Source organism: Anas platyrhynchos, chromosome 16, assembly GCF_047663525.1.
Source record: "Anas platyrhynchos isolate ZD024472 breed Pekin duck chromosome 16, IASCAAS_PekinDuck_T2T, whole genome shotgun sequence".
NCBI lineage: Eukaryota > Metazoa > Chordata > Aves > Anseriformes > Anatidae > Anas > Anas platyrhynchos.
In genome coordinates, this window is record NC_092602.1 from 2,502,202 (window position 1) to 2,516,230 (window position 14,029).

Sequence of the window (14,029 nt, forward strand, 5' to 3'; positions counted from 1 at the left end):
ATGGGAATCACATACAGATTTTGTGCTTTCTCCGTGCTTCCTCCCATGAATTTAAAAGCCAGTAATCACAGTTGACACAAGCTATTATATGCTGTGTGCTGCATCACTCACATGTGGGTAATAATGTGATGCAGGGCATGAGGTAATGATTTCAAGTGTACACACCTTTTGGGTGTGTTGAGGTGCTCATATTTTAAACATGCAGTTCTCACCCCACACCTTAGAAGATCTTTTTTTAATAGCCCTTTTGAAATGCTCCTTTAGTAAGGCATGCAGACTTTACAGGGATAGTTACATGTTTGTGCCTTGCTTGCAGACACAAGACGAAAATCATCTTCATATTATATGCATAGAACTCTCTAGTTCTATACTTAATTCTTCCTGTTCGCAATAAATTCATAATAAATTGCCCTTCCACATACCTATTTTGATCAATTAAGTCCTCTGTGTTTCTACAAATTCTTACTTGCACCTAAACTAGCTGTTAACTTTATTGCTTCCAAGTTTTAAATTGAAGGAATTGGAGTAAGAATAAAGCAAAGTCATTTTGGTAACCCAGCTTTTAATGTAACATCAAATTCTAGCTTAAATATGGTTAATGCTTTATTTTACAAGGTTTTGAACTTTGCTCTGGGCACCCTTGTAGTTTCTGGGAAAAAACTACTTCATTTTCGGAAGATGTCTCCTGGTATCTAAAGCAAATGTTATCTTGGGAGGCTTGGGACAGGGATGGACTCCATTTGGTGTCGTGTATTCATATCCATTGGAATATTTTTGCAAAGTGACTGGCCTGACTGGTTGTTCAAGTCAGCAAATACTGTTCTCCACCTGTAGTCTGATACAAAGGGAAGTACACAGACACCATATTTGAATTAAAATTCCTACGGTTAGTACTGTGCCCATTTAATAATCTTAGTCTTTTGTTGCTTTTTGTTTGTTTGTTTTGATAAAAATTGTTTGTTTTGTTTTGTTTGAAAGCCTTTTGCAAATGGTGAGCTCTGTGCTATACATGTAAGACACGTATTTAGATCAGGATGGGGAGTTACCCCTGCTGTTTCTCTCATGATTAGGAAAGAGTGCATCTTGATCTTAAAAGTATTTATCTATACTTTCACTGTTCTTACCAAGTACTATACATTGTTGCTGCACTAAAGATGTTTCTGATTACTGAATTTCTTTAATCTTTCAGGTACAGCTACTCAAATTGTTTTTGTATATTGTAACTGCACTCAGATCACACTGCAGTCTGAGAAAAGCTGAATAGCAAAGTATTTCTGGTACTTTTAAGTCGTGCTCCCATGGTGATAGGTGTGGCATAATAACCTAGATTAGAGCTTACTAAAATGAATAATAAAATTTGTAATGGGGTGGGTATAGTGTGAGCAGGCATCACTCAGATTTTCCCACGAATTCCTGTTGGCATGATATTCATGTTCATTTATAGCATTGGGATCAGTGAAAGTATTTAGAACTGCTATTGCACATCTGAAAAATAATCTGTACAAAATATTGAGGGCATCAATCAGGTGATTAATTATGTCTTAAAGAGGTTTGCATTTCTAACTCATTTTTTATAACCTAATTCACAGTGCTTAAAATGTCACGAAAAGAGCAATAGCTGAGATTCTAGAAGATACCTGAAAGATACGGTAGCTAGAAGAAGAATTAATTTACTGCAAACTCAGTGAGGCAGGATAGCTGAAAAACAACTAAGGGAAGGAAAAAGCTCAAGTATGACTCAAGTGTCTCAAAAGCAGTTGTAATTCCTATGGAACTCTGGAGTACCTTCATTTTGTACCACAGTTGTAATGCCCCTGGTAAGTAAATACCATTGAAGCTTGATGTTGTTCCTAAGAATATGTTGCATAGCTTATAGTTGTGTTTATATTTAAGGTGGTTGGGAGGGGACGAATCAGGAATTAGTCCTTGAAGAAGCTTACAGGCAGGATGAATATAATAACATGGTAATTAATGTGTAAGTGACAATTGGACACTTCCTAAACTTTAGTTAATTACAAGCAGCAGAGATTTAACGTAAGATTTTTTTGCAACTCAATACTTAGCTGTTATGTCTGAACAAAAACTGATTTACCCTTTGTTTATAAGCTTGGCACTCTCAATAGGAACAAAAGACCTGCTTCTCTGCAGGTGAGAAATCAAGCTCTTGTTTTGTGTTTTTTTTTTTTTTTTACATAGGTGGTGGAATGATTTGGATGATCTATCTTCTTTAACAGAATACAGTTTCTCAGTTATCTGTAAAATGAAACGCTCATAATCTGTGACCGTTATTGTTGTTCAATTAAGTACCTTGTTTAAACAAGCATGCCAAAGAGATTCATTAAATACTGTTCTCTATTGTTTAACCCACATTTGCTAGAACAAATAATGTAAACTTGAATGCAAATTTGTCTTGTGTAAAACACCAGCAAAGAACATAGACTTGCAGGGTTTTTTTGTGACTGTTGAGCTAGGGAAGATGAACACTAAGTATGTTGGGAACGGAATCTTTTTTTGTAGCCTTCCAACCCACTAAGCTGTGAAAGTAATTATGTAGTCTGCAATAGTTTTTTAAAACTCACTTCTCGAGGACAAAAACATGTGATATACATGAGTCAAAGTGCTAGAACAAAGGCATTACTAAGTTTTATACGTGATACTTAAGACTAAAAAGGGCTGTTTTTCTTCTAGGCTAACCTATTAGTCAAAGGCTGCCAATTTAAATGACATAAATTTAAAGCAAAAAAATATAGAGCAAGCACAAGGCTTCAGGACACTAAATCTTGGGATCTTATATAGCTGTAAATAGATGAGGAAAATGCACCACTGAGGTTAAAAGGCAGGGCAGAGGTAGCAGGGGGGAATCCTCTTGTGTTTTTGCAAAAACAAACCACTACAGGAAAAAAAAATAATAGTACAAATTTCTGTACTGGGATTTGTGAAGCAGCACTTCAGTAAGAAAAAGGTAGCTAGTTTGTTTTTTGTTTTGTTTTGTTTTGTTTTGAAGCAGGTGTGGCCAACTATAGATACTGCTCGTAGAAATTCTGTTTAAAAACTGCTAAATGTACATATTGAAGAGATCGTTCAGAGGAAGAAAAAAAATCCTATATTCAAAATTTTATACTTGCGTGGATATGTCTCATTGGATATAAAAATGGAACTCTTAAGTCAGGATATCCCTAAATGCAGTTCCAAAAGAATAACATTTTAGCCATTCAGAAAGTTTTTGTACTTTCGGATCCTTCACAAAGCTGAAAAACCACCTTCAACTGATGTTCCCACATTACTGAGGGGAATGGTTTTAATTCTAAGTAGACCCTGTAGTTGTGGCCAGGATACTGGTAGTTATGTCAGCAACTTAAATTTCCCTGGAGCGTCCAGCCATTCCTGTTTTCATAGTTACGTGTTAACTGATCTGCCTGAAATCACGCAGCTCAGAAGAGAGCCACTAGTACTTGAATCAAAGACGTTCTGGCATTTGATCATATGCAGTCCTTTGTAGTACCATGAATTTTAGAACTGGCATCTTCTTTTATAACAATTGCTATAAATTGGATGTGAACATACTAGATGCATTCTTTGTTATCACACTCTGCATATATCCAAGGGTACACTGGTACATAGAAATGAAGTCAACCGTTTTTAATTGGGATGAATTCATTAAACTTAAGTTAGAATTGCTCCAAAGCTACTTGTTCTTGGTTTGAAGGTTGATACTGCTTCACTGATGGATAACTAACTCCCGTGTTTCTCTCAAGATGACTTCAATCTTGAAGCTATGGTTCTGTTCACTAAAAATGACAATAACAAGCAAAGATGCATTTGCTTTATATTGATATATGCAACATCATTCTCAATTCTTGCTTTACAAACAGGACATTTTTAGTTTTAATTTTGCAAAGAAGTAAAGACAGCTACTTACACATTTGAACCATATTTTGTCTATAATTTCACCATTGTTTTTGCTTACTGCTTACACTTAGTGAAGTTGTGAAAGACCAACACAAACTTACAAGTTTTAGCTCACTATCTTCAATAGTAAGATGACTTCTACTTGATGTGTTTTATATTAAATACAACAGTCTAGTATTGCTTAATAAAACGTCTGATGTTGTGCATTGAACTGAATACTCTTGAAATCAACCTTCATGTTAATAAATTCTCCAAGACAAAAATCAAATTAATGAAGAAAAACACTTTACAGAAAAGTGTTCTGTAAAGAAAAAAAAAGTGTTTTGTAAAGAGTCTAACTCTCAGGTTTTTAACCTAATTAATTCAATGTTGTTAAGGATTATTTCCTTAGCTAGGGACTACTGTGTCAGTTTTTTAGTTTTAAGCAATAATTGGCTCTGTACTTCTAAATACAATCTATAATTAAATTCTGAACTTTTTTCAACAAAATTTTATCAAATTTTTCAGGGAGGAAGAAGGGTGGCTGGCTGTACATGGATTTGAGTATCTGTTTCAACATCTACTGGCCATGGTAAGAGCTTCTTCTTTACACTTAGGAAGTGAAATTCTCACAAACATTGCTAAATGCTGATCTAGTTGAAACCCATTATTTGGGGGACTGCGTCACACCATTTTGTGCTTCACCATGCTGGATTAATGCCAAAGAATGAAGCCAAGATGAATCACATATTGCAATTGGTCTCCAGCAATGGAACTGCTTCCTCATCACCCTTTTTGTTTGAATGGTATCATGCATAAACTAAATGATCTATGGGACTGCAAACAGGTTTGCTATGTGATGAATTCAGCAATTACGGGCCAACTCTAGCTGGACCCTGTTGCCTGTTTATAAAAGAGGCAGAAAAGTGAAGCAGAGCTGTTTGATTTAGCCTTGAAAATTGATATTAAATAGTTGATGATGGTGTGGAGCTACTGCCACAGCCCTTTAAACTTTACAAAGGGGAAGGATGCCAGGTTCCAGGGTCTTCCTTCACAATGAGAATTCAAATAGAGGATGAGAAGGAATCACAAATTCCTGGGCGTCAGGACAAAAGGAAAATGGAGAGAAGAAGCCGCCAGTAAAGTTAGTCGTCCATTAAGAGCTCTGCGCTTCATGCCGCCCTGTCTCTTTTCCCCACCCTTTCCCCCCCCACCTTCCATTCACGCTTGTCTGCTGCAGCGGCGAATTCCCTAAGGGGTCAGCGCTGCCTGCTCCCCGTTACAGGGACAGGGATAGGGACGGGGTCAGGGATAGGGACGGGGACAGGACCAAGGCCAAGTCCGGGTGCGCGACCCCGCGGGGCGCTTTTGGGGAAGGGCGAGGCAGGACCGGGCCGAGCTGAGCCTCTCCTGCCTGCCGGCCTCGGGCTGCCCCGGGGTGGGGGCGAACAAAGCAGGGGGAGACAAAGGGAAAGCGAGGGGCGAGGAGAGGAGGCGAGAGGGAAGGGGGGAGCCGGAGCCGGGCAAGGAGGGAGGGGGGGGAAGCGGCTCCCGCTGCTGCTGCAGTCCCCGCCTCGCGGTGCCGCGGGCCCGGCGGGGCGCAGACGTTGTCCGCCCGCCCCGCTCCGCCCCTGCCAGCCGGGGAGGCGCCGCTGCGGAGGGGCAGGAGGAGGAGGAGGAGGCGGCCGGGAAGCCGAGCGGAGGCGGTGGCGGCGCGGAGCCGAAGGCGGCGGCTGTGAGGGCGCCGTTGGGGCCCGCGCGCGGAGGGCGGCGGCGCCTGAGGGAAGGGAGCCGCCGGGAGCCCCCCGCTGAGGAGAAAGAGGCGGTGAGGAGGGGCCGGGCTCGGTGAGGGGGGACCGGGCGCTGAGGGGAGGCGCTGAAAGGGGTCGGGGAGCGGCCGTGGGCACCGGGCAGCCGCCCCGGGGCCCCGCCACACGCCTGGCTGCGAGTCCCGGCCGGCCTGAGGGGGCCGCGGGTGACAGGGGCCGGGGGCTGGGGCATTGCTGGGGCTCTGCCCGGTTCGTCCCGGCTCGTCCCCGCCGCGCTGCGCCTCACAAACTTGGCGCCGGGCACCGGCCCTGAAGCGGGGGCAGGGACACGGAGCCGCGCCGAGTGAGGGCTGAGGCTGGGCGATGTCGTCCCGGTGCTGCTGCCTGATCCCCCCCCTTCCCTCCTCACCCACCGGCACGGCACCGATGGAAGAGCCGGCTCCGTGTAAAGCCACCTCGGCTCGCTGCCCAGGCCTGTTTTTTTGGGGGGAAAGCCGTGCAGGTGAGGTGCCCGCCGTGCCCGGTGCTGCGGCATGAGGCTGTGCTGCAGGCCGCCTGCTTTCCGCTGTGTCACTGGGGCTGCTGCCTAGGGCCCGTTACTGCCCTCCTCCTCCTCAAGGTAATCTTCGTTTCCCCCCCGCTAACGAGACTCCTGCCTTAGGATCAGGAGAGGGTTTTTGCTTTCCTCTTAGCATCTTTGTCCGTGCGCTTAAAAACCACCCAACAACCTGTTGTTGTTTTCTCCTGGAGGAGAAAAGCTCCTTCGAGATAGCGTGGGGAAGAATAGGCAGCGAATGGGTACGTCGTGATGAAAAATATGACTGAAAAATGACGGCTTTCCTCCCTGCACGCAGCTCCCCGTGCGCGGAATGGAGGCAGCGTCTCACAGGGAGCGGTGCGAGTTCACGAGCTGCTCTGAGGTCACTGAGCAGGACAACTTAAAAACGCGCCATGGGTGTATTTAATATGTAGGGAAAAGAAAGGAAAGAGGCATAAAAGAGGAAATGCTTTCATGCCTCATACTTTGCAAAGAGTTTTTTTTAAAGAGCGGAAGCATGTCTGAAAGTCTGAAACTAGCAGTGACAGAGTGATTTTCTCAGGCATGTGCACCTGCTACCACGTGTAACAAGATAGCAAATTAAATAGTGGAGGAAAAGTAAATAACTCTTTTTTGTTTCTCCCTTAACAACAAAGTATCATAGCGTAAAGAATGTGTGACCACTCAGGGACTGACATTCTTCATACTGAATACACACAAAACGACTAGAAAACAGGCAGAGGTTTATTAGTTCTCTGTTTGAAATTTATGGTATTCCGGGGCTCTTTTTCCACCTAGTCTTAATATGTGCCAGAAAATTTCCCGTGTGTACCAAAGTACACTAAAGCTTTGAGTGTTGGAAGGGGAAGGACAGGATTGCGTTGGCTGAAGCTTCTGCTTGGAAATGTGACATCATCTGTCTGTATCTGTAGGGATCAAGAAGAATGTTTCATTTGGCAAAAAAAATAAAAAAATGTGTGGTTTCTTTTTCAAGAGAAGTTTTTGGCTTTCTAGTGTGGGGGAGAAAAACATCTGTCTTGAATCATCACAAAGGTGTATTATAAGAAATAATCTCTTTCTTCACATGACAATACAGTAAGAAGGAGCAGTGCTCCATATGAGCTGGTCACTGTGATTTTCTAGAGCTCCCGTAGATTTCCTGTCTGATCTGTAGGCTGTATCTGTTTATCATCTTCTGAATGTGAATGCCCAGGACAGTCTTTACTTACTTAGCTTGGCTAGATTGGATAATTCCCTTAGTATTCCTCTCTTTATCCCTTTAGCCACATTGAAGTTTTTTTGGGGAGAGTGACTGAGAATATTCCAAAATAGATCTTCCTTCAAAAGAAATAGTGATCTGTCTTGCCAGCACAATTTTTCAAAACTGCTTTTCTTTCTCTCTCTAAAACAGTCGGGTCAAATGTTAACTCTGTATGTTAAATGCAAGTTTTCTAGTGTTTCAACATGGTGACCATGAATGAATGCAGCTCTTGTTTAATCTTTTGGCATTCCTTTGGGACTACTGGCTCTGCTGGCATGTATAAAAAGTAACGCACTGGAATCCGTATTGGACTGGCATGTTTAGAAATGCCTCAGATGGATGGTGTTTTGTTATTTAATGAAAGGCAATTATATACTGCATTAGCTGTAATCTCAGCTGCCCAGAGCTAGATGCCAATTTCTGCTGGAGCAACCATTTCGTTCTTCTTGACCAGCAGAACTGAAGCCAGCTCTATGAGCAGCACCGTGTCCCTGATGATTTTGAACATCCACGATCTTGTCCATGTGTCAAAATGCACACAATGTTATACTCACGTCACTTAGAATGGTACAACTGACCCTTAGAAACACCCACAATGTGATATCCAGCTCCTGGCCTCAGAAATACTGGAAAGGATTTAGAAGATGCATCTCCGAACAGATGGTACAAATCTCTACCTTAGCACCTGGCCTAGCAGGTGTCCTGCTCAACTGCTTGTACAAACTTTGACAGAAAACTCTTCAGTGAGTGCTACCTACCATACCTTCCTCTAATTTAAGAAACATCTTCAGTCTACTGTTTCTAAGAGAAATACCCTTAAAAGCTGATCACTTTTTCTGATCTTTATAACCTTGCTTATTTTAAGGGGAAATTGCAAGGTGAAGGGAGAAACTCAGTATTTGATGGAATTGGCTTATCTGACTCAGTCTCCTTCTCTGCTTGGCAGCAGCATCCGTTGAATCAGAGCAATATTTATCTAAGTTCTGTATTTGTACTTCTACTTTATTATATGCCAGCCGTATAACAGTCATGGTGCTAATTTAAAAGGCTAAGAACATGGAGAGCTAAAAAGGGATTGCTGACTTGATGTTTTCAAGGCGTGTGAAGCAGTTACACTTTCACCCAAGTCTATCAAAATTAAATTCTGACTATAAAAAGCAGCGCTTTGTTTCAGCCGCTTCAGTTGTGATTGTGTGATTTAGAAGCCCTTTGTCTTAGTTCATGTGTGTTTGGTTTTGAGGCTGGCAGGAGATAATATTTTCCTTCTCAAACTTTCATGTAAATGTTAGATCCCGAATACATTAAACTTTATGCTCTAATATCCAGAGAATGAATTGTTACTGGGGACTGAATTCACTTACTCAGGCGGTTTGAAGTGTGTTATCATTGGGAGAAGCTGGTGCTGACAGTTGAACAAATTATTTTTCTTGTTATCAAAATGGAGGGTTTTGGCAAAGGCAGTTAGAAACTTCCTTGGAAAAACGTAGAAAAGGTAGTAAGCGTTGATAGTAGACTTCTCAGAAGAGGTAGTAATAATTTACTTTCTTGGATGAAAGCTTTCTCTGCTTTTCAATCCTTGACTCATTCTGTAGAGAATGATGTGTGCTTAGAAGGATCATGTGCTTTCTGATCTTTTAATAGACTATAGCAGTGACATTTTTATAATGCGTGTGTACAGAGGCAACGAGGAAGTGTTAGATTTTGCATCACATTTTCTGTGATTTTTTAAAAAAAGGTTTTTAATAGTTATTAGCTATTTCTTGTTAATGAAAGATGGGTATCTGTCTAAAAAATTGAACAGACTGTGTTTAGAAATAGCAACATAGATCAAGAAAGACTGAGAAAGAATTATTCACCATATTGCTAGCCAAAAATAATTTTTTACTGTTACAGACATCCTCTCATATCTGTGCTTCATATTCAGTAGTCTGTCTTTGTGCTCCAGTGGTATATTTTTACTGAGGATCTCAAGGCACTGAAGAATCTGAATAAGCATAGCTGTCTATGGAATGATAAGGTGAGGTGACTTATCATGTCCTTGATGCGGAATTAAAATACATAAGCAGCATAGAAGCTTGAATGAACCGCTTCTCACAGCGTTACCATAATGTCTGACTGGTGGTTCGAGCTCCTAAGCCTCTTACTATCTTTCATTTGAATCATCTCCTTGTTCTTACTACAGTTTCTTAGCTGTAGGAATTTGCTTTGTCCTTTCCTAAGCATATGCAGCATATGTTTATCCAGGATGCAGTGAAGACCCTGCACTTTCCAGAGAATGGCTATGTCTCTTATTTAGCAATATCACTAAAACCCTCTACTTTTTAGTGTCTTGTGATGGTTGCCTTCCTAACTGCTGCATTCAAGTTGGACGTTATCTGCGTGCATACTGATAACCTGCTGCTGCCAAGTTACTGAAGGCAATATTTGGGCTTTTCCATTTTGCTTCAGAAATTCATTCTGATTCAGTCTTAGGGAGAAACTCAAAACTATATGAACTCAAGTGCCCCTTGCACCTGTTGGCCTACTTCTGTGAAACCTCTAAGAATGAAAATGTTCTTATAAGTCCCCTGCCTTTTATTTTATTTAGACAAAATTAGCTACCAGGTTCAAAGTCAGAGGAGAAATAGAGATTTGTGCTGGCTGCTGTAAAAGATTTGATGTTGAAAGTTAATCTGAAAGTCTTTGCAGAATATACCACAGATCTGTGAACTCATGCAGAAAATAGTTCAAGTCGTCTCCGTGATCTCAAAATGCAACATCTCCTACCTGTCTCAGTTAAGAAACAACCTAAAAATTGCTGGTTGAAGTCTAGATTGACCATGTTCTTAATGGGGACAGTGTGGTGGGGCATTTCTATTGATTCCCAAACAGCAAAATTTGTTCTTTCCCTGTCCCTCTAAGGGTACAAGAAAACAGGAATTTCTTCTGAGTTACTGAAGAAGTGGAGATTCGCTCTTTGAAGTTAGAGAAAACCAGGAGCTATTTCTGGGGATGTCCTTACACCGTGGTGTGGTGGTTGCCTGATAGTGGGATGAGTGATGACAAGGCATAGTGTTTGCATTACGGTATTGGGATTGTTTTGAATATCCTCTGCTTGTCTGTGTCTCACCGAACATACTGGTTGCTGCACACTAAGTAATGTTTATGTAAACCCGTGCTCTCTAAAATAGAGTTGGAACATTTTTCAGGATCTCTGCTGGTGATCACATAGATACGATTCTGGTTGAGTAATTTGTCAGCAACTCTTTGTTTCAAGTTGTGTTCATCTAGTCAACGATACTGATAAAAGAGCTGTGTTGTACCACTGGGCAAACTTCCCAACTTTTTGTATTTTTTATGGTGGCCAAAGTAAGTTGTGTTTTGAGCTAGACTGTTAACTCAGTTTTAAATGCAAAATTTTTTCTACCCTTAAAAGTGGGGTGCAAAGTACCGATTTGATAGGCATGTACCAGCCCATATATTTTGATGCTGGCAGTAAGCATCCAGTAAGCCAAATAAATATGACCTGATAGCATGTAGCATGATAAACATTGAATTAAATGATGCATATTACTTCGGTGTCTTTTATTATAATGATGTATCTGAAGAATATTTTCAGGTCATCGTGTTACTTGCTTAATTGACAACAAAATCCATAGTTTCTATGAGACAAAATTAAACTGAAGTAATGCGCTTTCTGGCTTGTTTCAGTCTGAATGTGCTACTCGTTCAATAAATGCTTTGGAGCTGAACAATGCATGTCAAATTTGCAGTAAGTCATGAGCAGTGGGTTCAGAGATAAGTTCACTTGCTGTTTCAATAATTGGCTTCAGTGGCTAAATTCAAAGAGACCTTAATGTAATTCATAGCTACAAATGGTTTTATTTAAGCCATAAATGGCTAGGAATACAAAGTGTGCCGCATCATTACAAGAGGGAAGTTCTGAAAAGTTAACGCATGAAGGCTTCAAAATCCATTTGTTGGTTTAACTACTTGTCATTGTTTCACAACTGGCTTTGAAACTTGGTGGAACATTTATAATGGATATTTTGCACTGTGGGATTACTTCATTGTGAGTGTAATTCAGCACTTGATGAACTGCATGATGATGATTGAGTGATTTTAGTTGCCCAATATGAAATATCTCCATTGGACCCAGAACCTGGCAGAGAAGGTGTTTTGAGCAGGAAGGTTATTGTTGTGGGATAAGGCTCAGCTTGCCTGCTCTGGGTGTGCTGACATTGCAATAAAAAATAAAAATAAAAATAAAAATAAAAAGATTGGTTGCTAATATATGGTAGTGGGAGAATTTATATTCCTTCTTGGAAACAAAACAAGATGGTGGCAATCGTAAATTCTGTTTAGGGAGGGTGTGTGAGCCAAGCTGCTTTCTGCAATATATCTCTCTGCTCTATCCACGTCATCCAGCACTGCTTGAGGAGGGATGTTGGTGGATATGTCCCAGGCTAGCTGGTGGGCTTGCCACAGACAAATTCATCTCATTCCTGCTTGAACCTTTCAGAAGTTGGCCTCTGGGAGCTGGCATATTCTTGCACAGAGGGAAGTATTCTTAAAGAGGTAGAATGAAGCAAATAGTGCAACATGAAGGCATTTACTTTGTTCAAAGCCAGGATATAGTTGTATTTTTAAATAGTGTATTATTTTCAAAAGCCTCTAAACTGAAACTTAAAGCATTATTTTAAGTGCTTTTGGAATTACATATACTCAGCTTTTACAGAAATGTAATAGCAGCCTAGGAAACCACAAATACAACTTGTAGAGCTGTGATAAAAATTAGGTCTGAATCATACAGAAGATGCTTATGTACTTTAAATTATTTGTCTTTGGCATTCTGTTTCAAGAATACCATAATGTTGGGAGTTGTATGTGTAACCATGAGGTCTTGGAGTCCTTAAGGTAATTCACGGACCAGAAAAGAAAACTTCCCAGGTTCCAAAATTCCAAGTTATTTTCTCCCTGAACCATTGTTAGGATTTTCAAGGAATGATTCATGAGCTTTTGAAAGCTTGGCAATAGTGACATGAACATTAAGACTGTGAAAGAGATAGTTAAGAAATCTTGTTCAGGCTGCTTTTTTCAAAAATAGTGCTTCATTTTTATCTTTCATATTCTTTTATTTGTCTTAGGAAAGTGACATTTCTGGATTGTGGCGGTCTTTGAAATATATTTTCTGTGTCACTTTTCTACAGAAAGCATTGTCTGATTTATTTCCTATATGCTATATTTTCTTCATAGTATGGTAAGAATTTTTTAAGATCTTCTCTGTTTGCATAGCCTTTGGAGCTCTTCAGCAGTGTTATGTACTCTATGCAACCATTTTTGAATATTTTCAACATATTTGTTATATGTATTTTGCAAAAAAATAAAGTACTCTTAACAGAGTTAACAAGTTGAAGTGGTCTCTCTTCTGAACTTAGAAAGGTGTTGGCTTTGAAAAGCCACAGTATTAGTCTCTTAATGGTATCAGCTGAGTTAGTATTATCTTTCCAATTTGAAATGTTTTGAAGAACTCATGCACAACTCATACCAGATGATCATTGTTTAAAAATAATATTTTTACTTTATTGTACAAACAAACCACATGAGAGTAGCGTTCCAGCCTCAAAGTACACTGCAGAGAGTCAGACTGCATGTGTCTGCATGCAGAAGACCGGGATTACGCAGTCTGTTTCGAGTCAGCTCAAACATTATCCTGCTCTGTTCTGGAAAGTCCTCTTTGTTTCCACCCCAAATGGACAGACAACTTGCTTCTCTCCATGGAAACACTGTGTCTGCGCCACTGAAGTCACGAGTAGTGATGTTAGCAAGTGATTCTTCCTTACGCTGTCAAGTCACAGTTTCAAATGTCTTATCATTTAAGTGTTTTATCGTATTTTTAATGTTGGCGCTATGTGGCACTAGGTAAGGAGAGAGGTAATGGCAGCAGACTTGTCAGATGTCAGCTAACCTTAAAGAACAATTGGTGCTGCTACAGTCTTGTCGTGACTGTAGGGTTCTTAAGTGGAGTGAGCTGAGACTCAAACGTTTTCTCTTTTTTTTTTTGTAGTGCTAGTTGTTAAAATACACTCTAGAACAAAACCATGGTGGGCAGCTGTTTTATTATTGTGATTCCTCTTTGATAGCTGGAAAGGATTCTGCTTTGAGGTAATGCTAAGAGCTTTTGGTACCAGATCTACTTTTGCTAAGGCTGTAATATTTTCTGAGATGATTGGTAAAGCTTGACTGTAAATCAAAGGGTTTAATTGCATTTCACATGCATACTTCATTAGCAGTTTGTATGATGTATGAATGAAAACGTGCTTCGCCTTGCTCTCCTTTTATATTCTGGTTTAAATTTGCTATAGCTACTACCAGTTCTGGATGTCTGAACTTTTGGGAGTTCAGTCTGAAGTGCCTTAAGTTAGTATATTTTTTCCCAGGGTAATGTTCTTCTCCCCTCTGTTACTTACTGTCACTTCAGCACTTGAGCCTTTAGATATCTTTTCACTCATGAAACCGGAGCATGGGTAGTATTTAGTGTACATCACAATCATCTCACTCAACTGAGTGACATATGCATGTTTTGGCAGTGTC

The 14,029-nt window shown here is 40.6% G+C and overlaps 1 protein-coding gene across 10 annotated transcripts in view; it reads left to right on the forward strand.

Moving 5' to 3' along the window:
* Positions 1-5,516: 5,516 nt before the first annotated feature.
* The window catches only part of CLIP1 (CAP-Gly domain containing linker protein 1), a 65,850-nt gene continuing 57,337 nt past the window's right edge, over positions 5,517-14,029 (forward strand). For 3 of the 10 annotated variants that reach the window (XM_072024200.1, XM_072024202.1, XM_072024201.1), the window contains exon 1: positions 5,517-5,713. The gene's annotated coding sequence lies outside the window, so the exon portion shown is untranslated. The remainder of the gene's footprint in view (positions 5,714-14,029) is intronic. The other 7 variants (XM_027470159.3, XM_072024203.1, XM_072024204.1 and 4 more) reach the window with 4 other exon arrangements.